The following is a 21356-nucleotide window of genomic DNA, read 5'->3' as shown; positions in this document are numbered from 1 at the left end:
TCTGTTCTGGAAACATACGCAGCTGTTAGGACCTTTTAGGACCTTTTAGGAGCTTTTAGGACCTTTCAGGAGCTTTCAGGAGCTTTGATCTCCACGGTTCTCTAAGTTCAATCAATAAATGCATAAATAAAGATTAGAACTCAAATATTTCAGTGATGTGCAGCATTTTTCTCCTTTTGCAATTTTTCCTAATTCCCAAAATTTTAACGCAAAACACTCAAAACTCAAAAAATTACATTGCAATTTTTGAGAAAATCTCCCCCAAAAAAATCAAACGTTTTAGATCACAACAACCACAAACAAATTCTGTGAAATCCTGCAGCGGCTGATTATGGCCAGGAAATAATGAAGTTACTATTAATCTTCTTTCAGAGGAATCTTGTCAAAATAAAGATCATTAAAACAGGTTTCAAAAACTCACTCTTTAAAATGTGGATATCATGTTTTATTAAGTGATTTTAAATATTTAACTTTAAAAATTTAACTAAAAACCTGTATGATTAAATATTTTGTATGTAATAGTATGTGTTAGTCAATTTATCCTCAATTAAATAAAGGTTATTAATGCCTCAAGAATGAATCCCAGTATGACTACCTGCCCAAATATTTATGATAAATACATGGATAATAAAAAAATAGTATTACATTTATTTTTGATCATTCGGTGGAACAACTGCACAACTACATAACAGAAAAATCACTGCTGATTTATCGTGCCGGCCGCCACGTTATTCATTCTCCTTTTACGTTTAGTTTGGTCTCCATCAAAGTTTGAGAAGGAAAATGACTCTTAATGTTCCTCTTAGATTCCGACTGTCTAACTTCAGTCTGTTTGGAGCCGCAGCCACAAAACAAGGAGGCAGAAGCGGCAACAAGTTTCCACAGAGCTGCTGCTGGATGTTCATTTTTACAGGTTATAAAGGGAACTGAATTGTGGAGAACTTCCTGCAGAAAGAAACTGTTTTTTTCATCATGCCGTGTTTAACTCAGCTTTCTCAAAGTCTCACTCAAGAGGAACGATCACAGAATAAAAAGGATGGAAAACAACGGATTCAAATATCTCTACTTCCTGTCTTCTATCGCCAACATGCCTCGTTTGCTCATTGTTCCCTGCTCGGTGTGCCGGGGTGGTCGTCACGCCGAGCTTCAGCACTCGCCGGTGACCTTCATCGTGTTATGAGCTCTTCCTCTCTGAAGGAACGAGCACAAACCACGACACGAGCTGATCAACACCGCGAGAATCTCCTTCGTTAACAGTTAACACACGTGTTACACTTCAGCGTCATCAGGCATCATTTACAAATCCAATCAAAGTGTTCAAACACATCCGGAACACAAAAAAGACACGGTGCCAAAACGTTAAAAACACGAGTCCATGGATATCTTTGTTCATCAGATATCTTTGTTCGTCAGATATCTTTGTTTGTCAGATATCTTTGTTCGTCAGATATCTTTGTTCGTCAGATATCTTTGTTTGTCAGATATCTTTGTTCCAACCAGACTGAGCTAGCTGAGCAGTTTAGTTTAGTTTATTTTTCTGTATTTATTCAGTTGGAGACTAGAAATCCTCTCTGTTGCTAGGCGGTTGCTAAGGGTCGGACTACTTCCTGGAGTAGGAAACATTACCTACGTTACATGAGAGTCTACTGAGGCGACTGATTGTTTTCTAGTTCTGAGTCATACCCAGTTTGTTGCCATGGAAACGGAGATCACACGAACAAAACGTTTGATATTTTAGAGTGAATTTCTCCAGAATATGAAAACATTTAGATTCCATGTTTTATTTAGTTGGTGACTTGTTGTATGATCACAGTATTACACTCGAGGGTGTTTTAATGTGATTCCTGGATCGACAGCGATGCGGTCGTTAAAGCACACCCTCCAGTTTATTATTAAACGGCATCCGTTCAGTTTTTTTTTTTTCCTCAACATCCAACTTTTAGTTTCAGTTCCTTCCATCTAAACTGAAGTTAATCTGCTGTTGGTCTCAAGCATCGTTCATAATGAGCCGCATTTCAAAAATGGTTTCATCTGGTTTATTTTCTGACTATTTTCCGTTATTTCTTCCTCTTTATTTTTAAATATTAGCCAACAGCCCGTCGAAGGCCTTTAATCTCCTTCCACCTCACCCAATGAGACAGAAGTGTTGAGTTACACGGTGTAAAATTAGGGAGAGCATCTCAATAAAGCCACATGGTTCCTACTTTGAGGAGGTCTTTCAGTGTGTTACACCTAAATCAGTCCAGATGGAAACAACTGTCGTCTTCTTTTTTCAGCTGCGCTACAGTTCTCACGACCGTCCTTTAGTCAGCGCTCGTGGCGAAGATCACCGAGAAAAAAAAGAGGAGGCTGTGAACTTGAGTCGACTCTGGTTGACCTGGAGTTTTTCACAACGATGGGTGAGAGCCCTGATTTGCACGCTCAAAGCTCCCCCGAGGCCCGGCAGTGAAATTAGCAGGTTTGGCAGGCCGGCCTCCGTCTCAGGCGCTCGCACTGCGCCGCCTTACAGGAGGAGGGAGGGCTCTGCCTCTTTGTCTCAATGGAGACGGATGCTGGGCGGACTGTTTGTTTGGGGAAGGGGTGTGAACGGCACACGAGTCCATCAAATCAATTAGAGTGCGATGCAGAGACAGCCTGGCTTGGCCCGGGCTGAAGGAGCTTGGCCCGATCTTTTGTGAGGGGTTATGTGAGTCAGAGTGTTGCCACAGCCAACAGTCATGACTCGTGTACTCACAACACCAGTACGAGCGGAGAGGAGGGGTGAAAAGCTTGCATATGGCCAGAGCCAGTGTGTCACATTTGGGCCTGAGTTCACATTGGGCTCAGATGCTCACACCAATGAACTCGAGAGGATTGTCGAGCTGCAGCACTGCTGTCGTGTTTGAGATTTAGCAGCTTAGGAGCAGCGGGTGGAGAACTGTGCTGCGGGAATCCACCAGTGAAGTCCAACTGGATGTCTTTATTCTGACTACACCACACCACGCTTTAAACTTACGTTGCGCAAGAAATTCAAATCGCTCCACTTTCAAATGAATAAACTGAGAACCATTTTCTGACTCTGTGGAATCAGCATTGTTTGCAAGAGAGAAGAGGAAGAAATGTGTGAGGTGACCTGTTCAGATATCAGCGTTCACTAAACGAGGTTTTAATTCTAGATTGTACACGCAGAAAACAAGCCTCCATGTTCAGTGAGAACAGACACGTTTTGTTTACATCGAAAAGGTCAAACCTGAATATTTTTCCGCAGGACGTATTATTGCTTCACGTCTGTCACTCATCGCGCTCGGATCCCGTCCAGATGAATAATAACGTACATCGACGGAGCAACATGTGATTTCTCAGGTGACGGAGCCTTTATCATCTCCACTTTACATCAAAAAACAAGACAGTTATCACTCTGCAACATGTCTGACGTCCCTTTTCTCTCTTTAAAAGTGCGCAGATGGGTGTTTGAGTAGTGAAGGAGGAAAGCATTTGGATGACTTTGACTGGTGCATTGTGGGGAATATTTAAAGCGATGTTTCTCTTTCCAAAGAGTGAAACAGACGAGTGGGAGGCAGCACAGTTCAACTTCTTCCACGGGAAGTTTTTCAGCGCTGATAACAAAGAAACTCTAAATCTGCCTGATAGAAACAAGAGTTTAAGAATGTAAACGTAGTTTTAATCGTGTTAGAAAGTCGTAATCACATTGAATCGATGAATTAATCAGACATCAGACAACCTGTTGTGTTCATTTAGGACCAGAAATCCAAGATGGCGGCTCTTTGCTCTCCACTTTGGTGCTTTTTTGTGTTTTGTTTTTTGTTTTTTGTTTTTTTTGTCTGTATTCTGGATGTGTCTTGTGGTTGCTGTTGTTTTTTTTAAATGCACTGATCACGAGAAGCATTAATCTCACTGTATCCTGTAGAATAACAACAAATTCTAACTTCTCATTTCTAATTTCAATCATTTGTCAGGCAGAAAAGATACAAATCTGCCGTTTGCACAATTTGGGAAATTGCAATGTAAACGTGTTGTCTTTTATAGACAAAATTATAAATTAATTAAAAAAACAAAAGTAATTAAATTCATATTAAATTCAAAATAACATATGCTTGCTGGAGTTTTGGTTAACTTTGGAAAAAGGTTTATTAATTTAGAAACTTTTCTCCATAAAAATAAGTCAGTATCAGTTATTCGTGCTGAGCTGCTGTTCTATCAGTCAGTGTTTTGTTGGCAACTCAAAACCACCAAATGTCAAGTTGCACATGTGAAGAAGAAGTTTGTGCCGCTGCTCTTTTCACGAGTTAAATCTGCACACACGCCGGTTAATGAAGCAGTTTTCAGGCTCTGCAGTGGGTCAACACTCGTATCAACTTCTGCTGCTGCCATGAGCACAAACCGGAGCGCGATCTGCATTATGTTAATTTATTTGCATATGTTGGAGACTACAGACATTCACAGTTGCCTGAAGCCTCATCTCAAACACTCTACGTGTAATTATTCAGCAGCGTCGAGCGGCTCCGTTCTTCTACTGCGCAGCATTAAAAAGGCTAATATCACTGCTGTTTTCCTAATGGCGAGGTTGGTGGCCATGAAATTCATCACTATGTGCATACTGAAAGTCTCAAGAGGATATTTCAGCAGAAAGAGCCACATATGATGTTACACTAACTGGCCGAAAGCATTTCATTGCAAGTTTCCAAGTTTTTTGGGGAGTCAAGCTGGACTGTTGGGGCGACACGCATGCAAATCAGCAGCGCCGCATCCTGCACTCTTTCATTATGCGCTTTTCAACACAGCGTGTCGAGATGATTTTGTTTGAGGGAAAACGCCAGCTGTCATGTTTTATGCATTCACTTTTCAGTTCAGTTTCACTTCCATGTCGCTGTGGGAAGATGAAGCTTGACTCCTGCTTCAGCTTTTATATCTCACAGCATCCAGGTTTCATGCACTCAGTGCAGATGCTCCGGTGTTGATTGGATGCCAGCAGACTGGAGCGCTGCAGCGGTGATGGGACCCGACCCCATGTAGCATCTGGACGGGGATGCGTTTGGATATAGAATAATTTCATCTTTATCTGTTTGAAACAATTGTGACTCAACTGTTCATTTGGTCAGGAACGGATATTATTTCATTATTTATTCATTTATCTTCATAAAAAACAAACTAATACTGAATATAAAAATGACGACAGTAAGTGTGTGAAACTGAATCTTTCTGAATCCTTCTGTTTTGTGGAGAGACAGTTTTTCTGTAATTAAATCCAGAATTTTTTTTTTTTAATTTTTTTAATTTTTATGGACAATTTGTCAACAACAGACCTGCTTCATGGAAAAGTTTTAGATGATAAAGTCCAAAGAATGAGACAAAAAGTTTCATGTTTAAGAATTTATGGGAAACTTTTTTTTTTTAATTTACGACTCTAAAAGCTCAAAAAACAAAACTACTCTTCACCTACATGCACTTTAAATGATATTTTTGATGAGTTTATTTCAATGATTATTCTTGATAACGAAATTCTATCAAATGTGATGACAAATTATTATCATATCAATAAACGCCTGATGATGGCCCGGCCTGAGGGAGGATCTTACGTCATACGAGCAGCAGACAGCAGGACGATCGTACACTGTACCAAGTCCGAGTGCAGCGCAGGAACTCGCCTACTTGACCTGTCTAATTGACTCAAATATTCTGCCCTGAAATCCCAGAGGCCTCTGGAGCAAAGTCCTGCGCGCGCACACACACACACACACACACACACACACACAGAGACACACACACACACACACACAGAGACACACACACACAGAGACACAGAGACACAGAGACACACAGAGGCCCCCTGTCCTCTCGGCTCCTCAGCAGCTCCGGCTTCATTAGCAGCGGTTTGCATCATCCCCGGTGAAAACGTCACATGTCATCAGTGACTCCATTCTTTATCACTTCCTGCGGTACAGACAGTGTAACCTTCAGAAACCTGCTGCCCACAGTTTTACGTCTTAATTAGGAGCACTGTCAGAGGCAGCCAGCGCCCCACGTCTCGATGTGAACGGACAGAGAGCGATGGAGACGGAGAGGGAGTGTGAAAGACGGAGAGGAGGACAAAGTCAGACACCGAGGCAGCAGACAAAGGCGGCGAGAGAGACGGAAGGAGGAGATGTAGAGCGGGGGAGAAGGAGAGAGGCAGGCTGGGGAAAGAGGAGGGAGGACGGAGGGTCTGGAGGGCGAGGAGGCCGGGGGAGAGGCTGCAAGTTGACAGGAAATGAAATGAGAGGAAGTAGGCGAAGGATTTTTGGTGAAGCAAAGTTTAGTCTTGTAAAACAGACGAGAAGAGAGATGCAGAAAGATGTTCGTCCTGCGAGGCAGAAAATACACACCGATACGTGGAAATGTTGTCGTAACACATCAAGATGAACAGAATTTCTCTTTCGAATGAGGAAATATTTGATCAAAGAATGAGCAAATCATTTGATTTCCACTTTCAGGTCTTCACCAGTTTTTTGAGGACGAAAAAAGACGTGAAAAAAGTAGAAAAAAAAGAGGAAGACACTGGAAAACACAGAACAACTAGAAGCTAGAGGTCAGGTGCTTCGTCAGAGTCGTCAGGACAAAGTAGAGGATCATAAAGATGCTCGTGGAGTAAAACAAAAATGACGATTAGGTCAAAAACTATCAGCATTTAAACCAATAAGCTGCTGCCAAACTAAAACATTTTTCTACTTCTGGCTGATTTATTTTTCAAGTGTTATAAAATGACGAAAAAATATATGTACACTTGAATGTAGATTTAGTAAAAACTCTTTCAGTAGAAGCAGACAAAGAAGGAGGAGGAAGATTTAGTGGAAGACGAGCAGGAGAAAGTGGAAGTTGTGTTGGCGACTTGTTCGGCGAGAACGAGTGAAAATCCGGCTTAGTGGCGAAAACACTGGAGACGCTTGTGTCCTCGGTTTGTGGACAGCTGACGGGTTAACACTATTAAGACTGCAGAGAACACAGGACTGAATGTGCATCTGTGCACCCCAACAGTGGGATTGAAGGAGCGTTTCTCTGAGACGCAGACACACAGACAGACGGACCACAGAGCAGCTCAGCGACACACATTCTTCTTCTGGTTTGGTTTCTGCTCTTCTATGACGGCTTTATCTTTTGTTTTGGGAGCTCGTCAACAAAGACAGCTTCAAGATGAATTAAATAATTGATCACGTGAAGGTTTATTATCACAGTTTGTTCTGGTTAAATGTACCTATTGCTGCTTTTCTTTTTTTTTTCTCTCTCCATCTTTTTGTCCGGTTTATCTTCCTTTTTTTTTTCCATACTGTAAATCTTGTATTTTTTTGTGCACCTTTCAAGCTCTAACACGTTTCTTCTGTCTCGTCCGCCCGGCTGAATATCTCCTTTTGTGGCAGTGATATAAATAAACAAGAAACAGAGAAAGAAAAGGCCAGTGAAGCTGCTGAGCTGCTGTACGGCCATGAAAAGAGCCATTAGAGCACTTAAACATTAATTAAATCTGTATCATCATTAGTCAGTATAATTGAAGCGGGAGACATCCTATCAATTGTAAAAGATCACACTGTCATTAAGGTTAATAAGCTGTTTTATAAACTATTGTCATTACCATCAGATACATCTATTATCATGATGAATGACATACTGATGAAATATGTGGTAAAACCGGCATCTTGCGGTGGTGAAGATGAGGTGAGACGAAGGAGACTGAGAGGTGAGCCAAGGAAAAAAAAAGAAAGAGTGTTTCACGAGGGAGCAGAAGAAAGCAGTGACAACTACATCTGGAAGCCCTTCAACACTGTCTTCAATTAGCCGCTGAGCTGTTTTTGCCAACTATTGTCACATCTGCATCTTTTCTCTCAATCAATTATGAAACGCAGTAATTTATTCATGGGACGTTCAGGCTGCAGTTGTGAGAATGTACGAAGACTTCAACCCCCGGACTGACAGCAAGACGAGCTTCAAGAAGACATCTGTGTGAATCACAGGAGACAGTTTTCAGTAAATAAAATGACTGCTGAAGCACAAATTTCAGATCGAGTCTTTTTTAAATCAGCCACAAGTCGTTACGAGAAAATACTTTAAATACATCAATATAACATCCATTTAAATTTAAAAAAGTCATTTACACCTCTGACCAGTCAAACCTCTCTTTCCTCTCATGCGAAGCCATTTAACACAAAATTAATTAAAAGGTCAGATGTGAATTAAAATGTCTTTGAATAGCCGTTGAGCCCGCAGTTTACGATGAAAGAGGAAACGCTTGAGCTCATTAGCATAATTAAGCTCATGTTAAAAAGTGGCAGAGACGTGGCGTTGAAGGAGTTAACGAGGTGGAGCCGGTAATTGGATGAGGAGCGACCCCTTCACAGCGCTGACAGGGACGCCGCTAATTCACTTAAATGGTCACTGGGAGCCAAAAGTTTACATCCGGAGAGACACAATTAGCATTGTTACCAAAAGAAAAGAAAAAAGAAGGACCACATGTGGGACGTCGGCACGACGTGTCTCCGACCGATATCCTAGTTTTGTCAGATCTATTACAATAGTGACTGGAAAAAAAGTGCATTTTCTTTCATTTTAATCACAATCGTCTGTTTCTGTTTATTTCTGTCAGTCAGTTGATCTTTAACTCCAACGGGCTGTTTTTACTTTTGACAGGAAACGCTTTCAATGATCCACCGAACCCGGAAAAAGCTGACGTTGTCTGAAAGTTCGGTTTCTGTGGAGTGAAGTTTTAAAAACATCCAATAAGCACAAAGAAAAAAAAAAAGATGCTTCTGGTCAGTTTTAGCAGCAACATTTCATTTCTCATTTCTGTTAGCTGACTGCTCGTCAATTAAGTCGATCATGAAGTTGGTATCTAATATTTCTGATATTTCTAGAGTTTTTTTTTTGTATCTGAACAAGTAAAACTTCTACAACATACACTCTTCATGTGTGAAGACTTTAATCCATGTTTTACATCGTACTACATCAGTTTGATTAGTAAATGTGAGATTTTGCATAGATTTGCCATATTGTGATCAATAAAATCTAAATAATCTAATAATTTAAAAAGTAAATTCTTCAAATTATTACTGTTTTATAAAAGTCTGTTTTTACAGAGAAAGTTCTTCAAAGCTGCTTTCAGCACTTAAAGACGTGTTGAATCATCTCTGGTAGATGATAGCAGAGCAACAGGATGAGGAGGAGAGAGGAGGAGAGAGGAGAGAGGAGGAGAGAGGAGGAGGAGAGAGGAGAGAGGAGGAGAGAGGAGGAGAGAGGAGAGAGGAGGAGGAGAGAGGAGAGAGAAGGAGAGAGGAGGAGAGAGGGGGAGAGGAGGAGAGGAGGAGAGAGGAGAGAGGAGGAGGAGAAGAGAGGGGGAGAGGAGGAGAGAGGAGGAGAGAGGGGGAGAGGAGGAGAGGAGGAGAGAGGGGGAGGAGAAAGGAGGAGAGAGGAGGAGGAGAAGAGAGGAGGAGAGAGGGGGAGAGGAGGAGAGAGGAGGAGAGAGGGGGAGAGGAGGAGAGAGGAGAGAGGAGGAGGAGAAGAGAGGAGGAGAGAGGGGGAGAGGAGGAGAGAGGAGGAGAGAGGGGGAGAGGAGGAGAGGAGGAGGAGAAGAGAGGAGAAAGGAGGAGGTTTCCGGGGAGTTTGCGGTCATGAATAGGAGCCACATTAGTGACAGTTCAGCGCTCCGTTCACAACAGAGACATTCAGGTTGTTCTCAGATCCAAATAATGAGAATGAAGACAATGATTGACAGCACGGATACGTCATCAATGGTGGAAAAGCTCCCCGATGAAAGAAGAAGAAGAAGAAGAAGAAGAAGAAGAAGAAGAAGAAGAAGAAGAAGAAGAGAATGAACTTCCGGAGTGTCGTGTCGTACCTTCGGAGTGAGAATTAGCATGCGAGGCTCAGAGGCACATGTTTACATGTTTATTCATAAACTACGTCTGTTATCAAACACAAACATTTTAGAGTGGATCATATTACACCGGCTCCATGCGAGGGCCTTTCACTACATATTAGCCGCCGCTGTCACAAGGTTGCATTTATGTATACAAAGTACGAAGAGGCTAATTGAATATTCACTGTGAACATATTCCCTGCATAACATGACTCCCTGCTTCTGTGCTTTTAACAATTCAAATGGATGGCAGCAGAGGAGGCGAGCATTAGAATACATCACTGCATGTATGCGTGATCCCCCCCCCCCTCTATATGTCTGTCAGGAGGTGAGCTGAGGAGGAGGAGGAGGAGGAGGAGGAGGAGGAGGGCAAAGTGCACGCGACAACGCTGGCCTCGGCGAAGCTGACGTTAACAATAATGTAATTTAATTAAAGCCCAGATCCCAGCGGTCTCCTCCCAACACGCCGCTTTGATTTTAATAGGTGATGAAGAAACGGCTCGGCGCCGCCGCCGCCGCCCCTACCAGTCTGAGGGCTTCTGGGAAAAAAGGCACCGGCAGGACATCAGTTCACATTGTATCATGCAGAGGAGGGGGAGGGGGAGGGGGAGGGGGAGGGGGGTGCAGGTACCAGCCCCGGCCACCCAAATACAACAACACCGATCAGCTAATGGAGAGGAAGAGAGGGGGACCCCCCCCCCCTCCCCACCTCCACCTCCACCTCCCCACCCAGACACAAGGGTGCCGGACCGTCCCACAAAACAACACCTCCATCAACAACACCGGAAACACTGGATCCAATCACAGAACACTTCAGAGTGGATTTCACTGCACAACCAGATTTAAAGGAAACAGAAAAACAAGAGCTAATCCAAAGGCAGCGAGGAGAGGTCAAAGGTCAGAGGCCCGATCTTCACATTAAATCTGGAGGAATATTAAAATATCCAACAAACCTTTGTTTTGGTCTCGTTTTTTTTTTTTTTTTTTTTTTTTTTTCCTGTTTTTGGCGACACGCTGCTCGAGAAACTGCTTTTTTTTTTTTTTTTTTTTGTTATTGGAAATCCATCTCTAACATCTTCATCATTATCATCATCATAGTAATGATGATAATAATAATAATAATAATAATAATAATAAAACAACACAACAGAAAATAATCTGTTCTGTCAGATTTGTCTTAATATGTTTTAATGACCTCACAGACACACTTTAATCCTGGACTATAAAAACACGAGTATTGATATGTGTTTATATACGTACAGTATGTACATATATGTATATACATATATGCGTATAAATAAATATATATATATATTTATGCACTTATCAAACCGCTGCTCTTTTAAACCCTTTTAACACTATTGTGTTGTGTTAAGAATTTAAGTTAAATAAATGAAAGGATTTTTAATTTAAAATGTTTGAAATAGTTCTTACAGGACTTCTTTTTTTTGTTATTAATAAAACCTGAATGGTTTTGAACAGATTTGTGACGAGTCATTTTCTCATCATTCCTCTCTTTTTCCCACGTTAGGCCTCTTTTCACTTTACAGCTCCAACCAGACGCCACCAACAACAATTAGCTTCCTTTTTATTGGTCCAAGAAACACTCTCACACACACACACACACACACACACACACACACACTCACACACACACACACACACACACACACACACACACACTCACACTCACACACACACACACACACACTCACACACACACACACACACACACTCCCTTCGTCGGTGATCTTGTTACCAGCCAGGTCGTGGACAGGGACGGGGAGGGAGAGGGGGGTGGAGGGGGAGGGGGGGATTAACATGGTGGTCATTATCAAATTTACAACCAGTCATACAGACATCTGCCCTACTTTTCCTCGGTTAATGTAAAAAGAACTAATCTGGTTAAGAGAGCACGGGCGCGCCTCGTAAATCGGCGGCGCTCTCCGCCATCGTTAAATCTGTCACTTCTCTGGTGGGGGGAGGAGAGGGGGGAGAGGAAAGGGGGGAGGGAGGGTTGCAGTGAATGGAGCTGTCAGCTGGCTACTTGTTAAGGCTAACAAGGCCGTCCACTGATAGGACTAATGAGGCCCAGGGCTCGCTGCAGCCCGCCGCCGCTGCACTCGCTGCTGCGTGAAGAGCTCCGAGAAAAAAATAAAAACATCAATCGCCTTTTTTTTTTAAAGATACAAATAAAAGGAAAAAAACTACGAGTGCAGCAACATCGTGTGTCTGAACGCAGCTTGTAGTGTCATACTGAAAATTTGAGAAAAAAAAAATCTGCCGGGTTCAATATCTTATTCCCCAAACAGTTTCCATTTCTTTTTTTTATGTTTTTATTCAATGACTTTTAGTATTTTGAGATGCAACACAATGAGGAAGCAAGAAAATCACACCTGACTGTTGATTTTATTTGAAGATATAAAAACTCTCATCTTACTGGCAGAGTTTATCTTCATTTAAAAAAAAAAAAATATATATATATATATATATATATATGTATATATATATTTAAATAATACAATTTTGCTAGTTTAGTGTAAAGTGCATTTTATTCTATGAGAAACAACAACATAGAAAAAGCTGGAAAACTGTTGAAATGAGGTTTTTCTTGTTTTGTCATGTCGGTCAGATTTTTTTTCTGCCGTGTACAATTGTTTGGATTAATTTTTGAATTATAAACAAATTAATTTTGTTTTAAATCTTTACAGCTGAGAGTCCGAACTCATCTGCAGAACATCTCGCCACCAAAGCTTTTGTTTCTACAGTTTTAAATCTCAGCGTATTTTCTAGTTTTAGCAGCAACGAAGGATTTTTGTTTGGAATAAATAAAAAATATTAAACTGATGACGAAGCAGCAAATAGAAACATTCCTCGAAATAAAATAAAAAGTCAAACGATCACATTCATTTTGAATACATTTCTTCGAAGGCCGAGCAGAGCCAACGAACTCTGAAGAATAAGAAGGACTTCCCCGGTGACTAAACGCTGATGCAAGTTTCCCAGATCAGTTGGATTTCACGGAGTTGGCAGTGACGTCGCCTGTTGTCCTTCTCCTCCTCCTCCTCCTCCTCCTCCTTCTCCTTCTCCTTCTCCTCCTCCTCCTCCTCCTTCTCCTTCTCCTCCTCCTCCTCCTCCTTCTCCTCCTCCTCCTCCTCCTCCTTCTCCTCCTCCTCCTCCTCAACTCGTACGCAGTGGAACAAAGAAACAGCAGCGAAACGCCACCAAATAAATTCCTCCCAGTTGGAGTGCAGAGATGAACGTAGCGCTGACTGGGGGTTAAATGTCGAGCGTGGCTGTTATTCGGGAGCTTTGTTTTTTTTGCCTCGTCTCCTCTCCCAACGCCTCATTATTTGTGAAGCTCTGGTTTAATTCCAATTAGCCCAGTTAATTGGGAAATCTCATGCTCTCTGATCTGGAGGCTTGTTTCAACTTAATGTCATTTGCCAGGTTGTTTACTTTCGATTAAAGGCTTTTATTGGGAAATGAAGTGTTGCATTTGTTTCGGCGGTGTGATGGTAAACATCCTGACTGATGTCAACATGTACGCGTCCTCCCACATGCATCACTTCCATGTTTATTCTGCATTAATGTCAACTCTTTCTTTAGACGTGTTTTAGTAGCATGTGAGAACGCTGTCAGACGTTTAGGTAGCGAATCCTCCCGTTAACGTCTGTGGAGGGAAACGTTCCTCGGCGTCGGGTATCGGGTCTCATCAGGCGTTTACTTTAACACTGAACAATACAGTTTGTCGGCTTTTATTAGTTTCCAGAAAGATGTTCGCACCATATTCAGTGTGGCGTTGTAATGCAACAAGATAAAAGCAGCGGATGCGTGAGAGGATGAGTGCGTGTGCATCTGTTTGCTTTTTTTTTGTTTGCTCCGCTTTACATTCGGAGATCAGGCGACAAAAGATGCAAAGAAAGAAGCTGCTGAACGCGTCCTGTATGTGTAAGACTGAACAAACAGTCTGCTGAAGGAACCTTTCTCTGCTACATTTTTCAACGTCATCTTTTCTGGTGGTGACAGGCGCTTTTTTTTTTTCCCTTTCTTTTTTTAATCTAAATGGGTCATTGTGTTTCTTCAAGCCTGAACCAGCCAGTTCGATTGCTATAGTGAGACAGCCACTTCCTCTCCTGGATTACTTCCATGTGACCAGCTTGCCCAGCACATACTGATACACCAGTGCATCCAATATGGCAGCCAGTTCGCTGCTGATCCTATGGAGTGGCTACGGTCCAGCGTCCACATCATTCACTGCTGCAGAGTATCACTGTTCACCCACTTTGTTTCCGTGTCGACAGATCAATACCAGTTTTGGGCAGACGTCCCTACATGGAGCTTTTCTATGTGACAAAAACATCTTTGTGTTGTTTTAAATGTCATCTGTTTCTGCTGGTGGAACAATGAGACATCTTTGACTGTCATCAGCTGAACATCAGTATCATAAATAAGCCGGTATATCTTTGATAAATTATCATTTTGCAGATGACACCATGCTCTACGTCACAAATGGTATTACTTTAGTTTCTCCAAATTAAATATTCCTATCAGTAGTGCTGTATGTTCAGAGCATTGAGAAGTCCATCTAGAACATCGGGATCTTGCAATCACAATAATGAACGGAAATTCCAGCATTTTTACGCAAAAACATCATCAGCAGAATCTGTGCTGAACGTATTAACGACATAAAGTAAATATTTTCCAGCAAAACTCACTTTATGAACAAAAATAACTCCATGTACAATCAGAAAGGTTCTGCTCCTGTTTTCATCACCAGATAAAACTCTCTAAAATGATGTGATTAAATGTTTGTGATCAAAGGAAGTGATTCCATATTACTGGATGTTAAATGAGTTTTCTCCACACGTCCAGTTGTCAGAGACGTCTCTTTGTTTGTTTCATCCAGCAGGTCTATGTGTTGAATGAACATGAATTAAACAGCATCTAAAGCTCTTATTTTGACAGCTGATGTAGTCCTTGTTTCTATATTCCAGTCACAGACGCTCTGTTCTGGAAACATACGCAGCTTTTAGGACCTTTTAGGACCTTTTAGCTTTCTCTTTAATGGTTTATCAATAATTCAATTTGAATAAAATAAAGGAATATTAGAAATATTTCTGTGATGTGCAGCAGGATTATTATCAAAGGAAGTGATTACATATTTATTCCTTAATCAGGTCGTGCTTAAAATATTTTTTTCTTTCTCGGCATGCAATTTAAAAAAAAATTCCCAAAACTCTGCAAATTACGTTGCAATTTTTGAGAAAATTCGCTGCAAAATCAAATATTTTTGATCACAACAATCACACTACATTACTACAATACAGTCTGAATATGTGCACATTACTGGAGATCTCCTACGTTTACCATAAAATGGACTTGTTACGAGTGATCCGGTGGTTTTAGTTCATGTCTGTGAAGTTTTCAGCTGTATTAAGATTACCAAAACTTGTCCCTCACAGTGACGCCGTTATTTTCATTTCAGTTGTATTTTATGAGAACCGCGTTGTCACTGGACCGTTTATCTTTCAGCGGTTTGTGCAACGCTGCTTCAACCTGACAACGATGTTATCAATTTAAAAAACGGGTCTTTGGAAGCATGCTAAAAAACAAAAAAAAAGGTTTTCAAAATTCCCTACTTTCACATTTCTTTACTGATAAATTACTTTAACCATCAAAGCAACAGATGCATCACAAATATGACACTGACTGAATAGAAATGAATGCTGTCAGCAGGACTTTAATCGGTGCTGAATCAATGATAGAAATTAAACTACAACAAAAATCAGAGCACTGTTCTTAAAGAATGTGCAGAACCTCCTGGTTGTTGTTCCAGAGATCATGAGACGATCAAAGCTTTCCTCTGTGGCTTCTCCGAAGATAGTAAACATATTGGAAAATGATTTTTTTTTTCCTCCACCACTCGTTCACTCCTTCCACCATCTGCCATTGAGTGAAACTCTCGGAGAAACTTGAGCTTCATTTGCATTGGAAGAACATTTCCCACAAAATGTGACCCGGTGGCTCACAATGTAAAAAATGCAGCGTAGAGGCCAGAAGGAGGCTGCCAAGCCTCTCGGCCATGGGCTTGTTTGTTTACAGTAATTATACTCATGTCTCAAAATGAATGCAGTAATTACTGATGACTTACTGATGTAAAAAAAAAAAGGCTACATGTCACACCTTCATGCCAGTCAAATATTGAAACTGAAAAGCAAATATCTTCATCCAATTTCCAGTCGAATGTTTCACTTGGCTCTACTTCCATGCAAACAATAACCTCGCAGCGTCTACATTGAGTCCTGAGACACTGAGAGACGATACCGGATGAGGAGGAGAAGAACCGGCCGAGGAGGACGACATCACACGTGTTCTTCAGCGCGGATTTGAGGAGGCTTTTCAGAGCGGGAATCTCAACCGTCTCACTTTTATTCAGTCGACAGCACAGATTGTCTTCTCATCAATCTGCTCTCCGTATAAAAGGTCTTCCCTTCCGTCATCACTTCCTGTTTCACTTTGTACCGCTTACAGAAGGATTTCTTTGTCATTGGAATACTTTGCTGTCCCTAATATTTATTATTAATTCAATTATTGTTTTTCATTCTTTCAAACGTCATAAAATAATGAAAAAGTGTTGTCTTCAAATTGCAATGATCTAAACTCAAAGTGAAGCAATTTAACCACCAAAATAAGAGAAAGGCAGCAAATCTGCACAGGCTGCAAACAGTGACTGTATTTTTTTTAAAGACATTCAAAATTAAATTTTCCATTCATGAACCCATCAATAAATCATTGCACTATCAGAGAGCTGCAGCTTTACATCCTTCATTCTCCTCCATTCATTTCATTATAGTTCAGTCATACAGATAATTACAGTCTTTCTTCTGATGCACATTTTACTTTTGCAGAAGATTATGTAGCTGTAAACATCTACTCAATATTTGTTTTAAATAAACAACTTAGCTGACGTGGCCTTCAATTTAAGAGAAGTAATAGTAAGATATTAAAATGGATTGAAACAAGAAAAGAACCAGAGGGGAAAAAAAAAAGTCTCCAGTCTCCATTTTCTTTTAAAGGGAGGATGAACGTTTGGAGAGTTTTTTTGAGATCTTGAGAAACTTCCAGGATGCTTGTTTCCCTTCTGCGTCCTCTTTTCACCCTTCAGATCAGCAACCATCACCTCATTTCTACTTCCAATCTTCAATTTCAAGATTTAAGAAAATACAAAAAAACACTAAAACTATATTTTATATAAACGCAATGACAAATATTCTTTAGCAATAGTCTGGATGTCCGTGAGATAATACGATTAACCTCTATACACGCACGCACACGCACACGCACACGCACACGCAGCACTGTCAGCCCACCTGGTGAGGAGCAGAAGAAAGGAACGACTCAAAATCCAACCGGAAATCCACGCAGCAGACTCACAGCCACTGAAACAGCCTCACTCCCTGTGTTAGTGTCCTGGTCTCATTCTGTAGGACGCAGAGGGTTGAATGTGTCCTGGTCTCGTTCTGTAGGACGCAGAGGGTTGAATGTGTCCTGGTCTCGTTCTGTAGGACGCAGAGGGTTGAATGTGTCCTGGTCTCGTTCTGTAGGACGCGGAGGGTTGAATGTGTCCTGGTCTCATTCTGTAGGACGCGGAGGGTTGAATGTGTCCTGGTCTCGTTCTGTAGGACGCGGAGGGTTGAATGTGTCCTGGTCTCGTTGGGTAGGACGCGGAGGGTTGAATGTGTCCTGGTCTCGTTCTGTAGGACGCGGAGGGTTGAATGTGTCCTGGTCTCGTTCTGTAGGACGCGGAGGGTTGAATGTGTCCTGGTCTCGTTCTGTAGGACGCGGAGGGTTGAATGTGTCCTGGTTTCGTTCTGTAGGACGCGGAGGGTTGAATGTGTCCTGGTCTCGTTCTGTAGGACGCGGAGGGTTGAATGTGTCCTGGCCTCGTTCTGTAGGACGCGGAGGGTTGAATGTGTCCTGGTCTCGTTCTGTAGGACGCGGAGGGTTGAATGTGTCCTGGTCTCGTTCTGTAGGACGCGGAGGGTTGAATGTGTCCTGGTCTCATTCTGTAGGACGCGGAGGGTTGAATGTGTCCTGGTCTCATTCTGTAGGACGCGGAGAGTTGAATGTGTCCTGGTCTCGTTCTGTAGGACGCGGAGGGTTGAATGTGTCCTGGTCTCGTTCTGTAGGACGCGGAGGGTTGAATGTGTCCTGGTCTCGTTGGGTAGGACGCGGAGGGTTGAATGTGTCCTGGTCTCGTTCTGTAGGACGCGGAGGGTTGAATGTGTCCTGGTCTCATTCTGTAGGACGCGGAGGGTTGAATGTGTCCTGGTCTCGTTCTGTAGGACGCGGAGGGTTGAATGTGTCCTGGTCTCGTTGGGTAGGACGCGGAGGGTTGAATGTCTCGTGATGCATCATTCATCGAGAACCTTGTTGGGACATTCTGGACAGCTGCGTTCAGAAAACAATACCGATAACGTGAAGGTGGGGGTGGAGGGAGTGAAGGGGAAAAAGGAAAGAGCCTCACATGCGTGCAGGCCTCTTCAAACGGAGCCGGAGTGAGCTCCAGAATAACCCCCCACCCTCCACCCCCCACCCTCCCCCGCCACCTTCCCTACCTGCTGTCCCCAGTCGCTCCCCGGCAGAACTTGGCGGCAGATGTTGCTGTGCTAAGTTGGCTCTGAAGTGCCTCCCCGGCTCCCCGGTCTCACCGACAACACAGTCAAACCACATTAGATCTCTTTATTTGTGCCTGGGGCAAGTTCGGCACTGCAGCTGTGTCCACCCCCGCTCTACCTTTGGTGTTGAAGGCCCTCGGGCGCTAAATGTGAGACCACAAAAAAAAAAAAAAAAAAAAAACTCTTTCACTCTCATTTTCTCTCTCTCTTCTGCATCTGCTGACAATCCAGCAGTCTGGCTGCGGGCGGCAGCACTGACGGAGGGGTGGGGTGGGGGGGGTCAGGGAAGGATACTGCTCAGTGAGGGGGGTTTGGGGGGTGGCATGGACACCCAGGTCCCCATGCTGAACAGATGTCTGCGACAACCTGCTTCCTTACACCTGTACGAGTCCTTGTAACCCGGCTGAAATATTCATGACCCTGGGGGTTTCCTGTCCGCCATCAAAGACCCCCCCCTCCCATCTCCCCCTCACTCTGCTGCTCCTCTCCTCTCCACAGTCTCGCTGCCCACTCCTCCACCTGCACCTCACCTGCCATCGGACCCTTCAGAGTCCTTCACTGATGAGTCTGTTCTCAGTGAAAAGGCCAACAGCAGCAGCAGCAGCAGCTAGTGACTCAACATCAGCTCTCCGAAACCAAAACACAGTGAGGGTCTAATAGATGGATGTGTGATGTCATGGCAACATAACTACAGAACCATGGGGGGAGGGGGGACCTGCTGACAGAACTGTCAGTCTTACATCATCAGACAGCTCAGATTTATTCTCCACCGCCACAGTTTAAAGATGATTGTGTACATGTATAGTAAATTATTGTAGAGTTTGGTAGCAGATGGACAGTTTCCATGTAACCCAGGCTATATTTGATACGCATGTAACCATGGTAACAGTAATCAGTTCATTTTTGTTGTGTTGATTTTAAAATTGTTTGACATTTTTATGCCAACTAGGTCAAACCATCATTACAAAAGTGTTTCTACTGTAGTGACCAAGCAGTGACATCATCGTTGGTTTGTGAACGTTATGAATCCTCCAGTTCAGATTCTGTCCGTCACCATCTTTACTCGTTCTGAGCGGTTTGGAGCAGGAAGTGACCATATTTGGACGAGCTGGGGGAGGAGCCAGCGGTGGATCTGTCCGATCTGATCGGAAACCTGACGATACTACGTCCCGCCCACCGATAGCTGTAACCTGACTGCACCACAGGCCTGTCAATCAAACAGACACGCCCCCAAAAACAGGTCTTCTTGAATCTTCTTTTCTAATGAATGAGGGATTATTTTCAGATGGACCTCCAGAAAACTAATAAGAAGGAGTGACTTTAGCTAACAACACCGAGATAACTGATGGACACATTTTATTCACTTTGGATTTGATGAGAGAAGTTGAATGGGAGTCTATGGAGCCGGAGGCTTTTTGGAGCCGACCTCTAGTGGCACTCGCTGGTATTGCAGCTGAACACACTTCTGGATCGGAACCATTTTTAAGACCTGGAAGCTACAAACACTTTTATACAGTTATTTTAATCTTTGCAGTAAGAATCAGGGTTGAAATAAATCTGGATTAAATCAAAAGAAAACAGTGATGCTGCGAACGCTGCTCTCAAATTCACCTGTAAGACACCGGAGGGTTGAAACTCGTCAGCATTCGTTTAAAAATGAATTGTGCTTTCACTGAGATCCAGTTTGGACTCCGTGTCCACTGCAGTTCAGTGAAGTCACTTCAAACACACACAGTCTTCGTGGGTTTGATTCTCTCCTGCGTCCCATCTTGATCACAGACTTTAAAGCTGCGGTTGGCGCGGCGACCGGCATGAGAATGACGAGACTCGGCTGCAGGCCGAGTGCTTTGACACAACTTGTTTACTTCACTCTCGGTTTTCTACCTCCAAACAGAGCGACTGAGGTGACGCCTCGCGAGGGAACATCTATCGTTTCACACAGCTGCAGCCGTTTCCACATTCAGACTCTTTCTGCTGACAGCTGGATGGATAATATTTGCAGGGGAATTGTTGTCATTTCATGCAAACAGCAGTCGTAACTATGAGCGTACTGCAGGAAAATATGCAGGTTTGGTCATCTAATGAAAACCTGACAGCTTTGAACAGAACACAAACAGCAACAGGACATTTAACAACTTTGTCTAAACAACTCACTAAAACAGGAAAACCAGCTCACATTAAACTTCAGGAGTCCTCGTCTGCACTGATTCAGTTCAAGTTGTAATTTTTACATGTAATTACAGCACTTTAGTTACTAGTTTATACAACCAGCAGCTCCGCCCCCAGAGATCTGATTGGTCAACTGAACATTTGGAACAAATCATCATGACATCACATCCTGCTCATCACTAGAAATATCACTCCACCTCCTCAATGGGAAAATAGAATTAGAATAGAATATTATATAATATGTAATATAATGTAGTTTCTACTTGTTGTAGATCTATTAAATGACCCATTTGGTGAAATCGGGTTTTATATTTTGAGAGTGAATTGCTCCACAATATGAAAACATTTAAATTACATATTTTATTTAGTTGGTAAGCAGGTCCTAACTATATGCTGATTTATAGTCATTAATAATACAGTTATAAATAATCTGGAGGCCCCAAATTGCTCATATTCAACCTGATTTAGCTGAACTTGAACCACAATAGCTCCAATGTTTTGTTAAATATAAATCAAAACATCACATTTTACTGGAATTCAGACGATGAGATTTGATAACATCTATTCTTAACTGTCCATTTTTGGGCTTTCTGAGATTTTCTAAACAGCAGTGTGACTCTGAGGAG

At 42.5% G+C, this 21356-nt stretch overlaps 1 protein-coding gene across 1 annotated transcript in view; it reads right to left on the bottom strand.

The window, feature by feature from the left end:
- antxr2a (ANTXR cell adhesion molecule 2a) overlaps nucleotides 1-21356 on the bottom strand; it is a 77810-nt gene that overhangs the window by 19760 nt on the left and 36694 nt on the right.

This window comes from Embiotoca jacksoni, unplaced genomic scaffold (assembly GCF_022577435.1).
Source record: "Embiotoca jacksoni isolate LCO1_2020_lvr unplaced genomic scaffold, fEmbJac1.0.p SCAF_44, whole genome shotgun sequence".
Taxonomy (NCBI): Eukaryota; Metazoa; Chordata; class Actinopteri; family Embiotocidae; genus Embiotoca; species Embiotoca jacksoni.
This window is presented reverse-complemented; position numbering and strand designations above follow the sequence as displayed.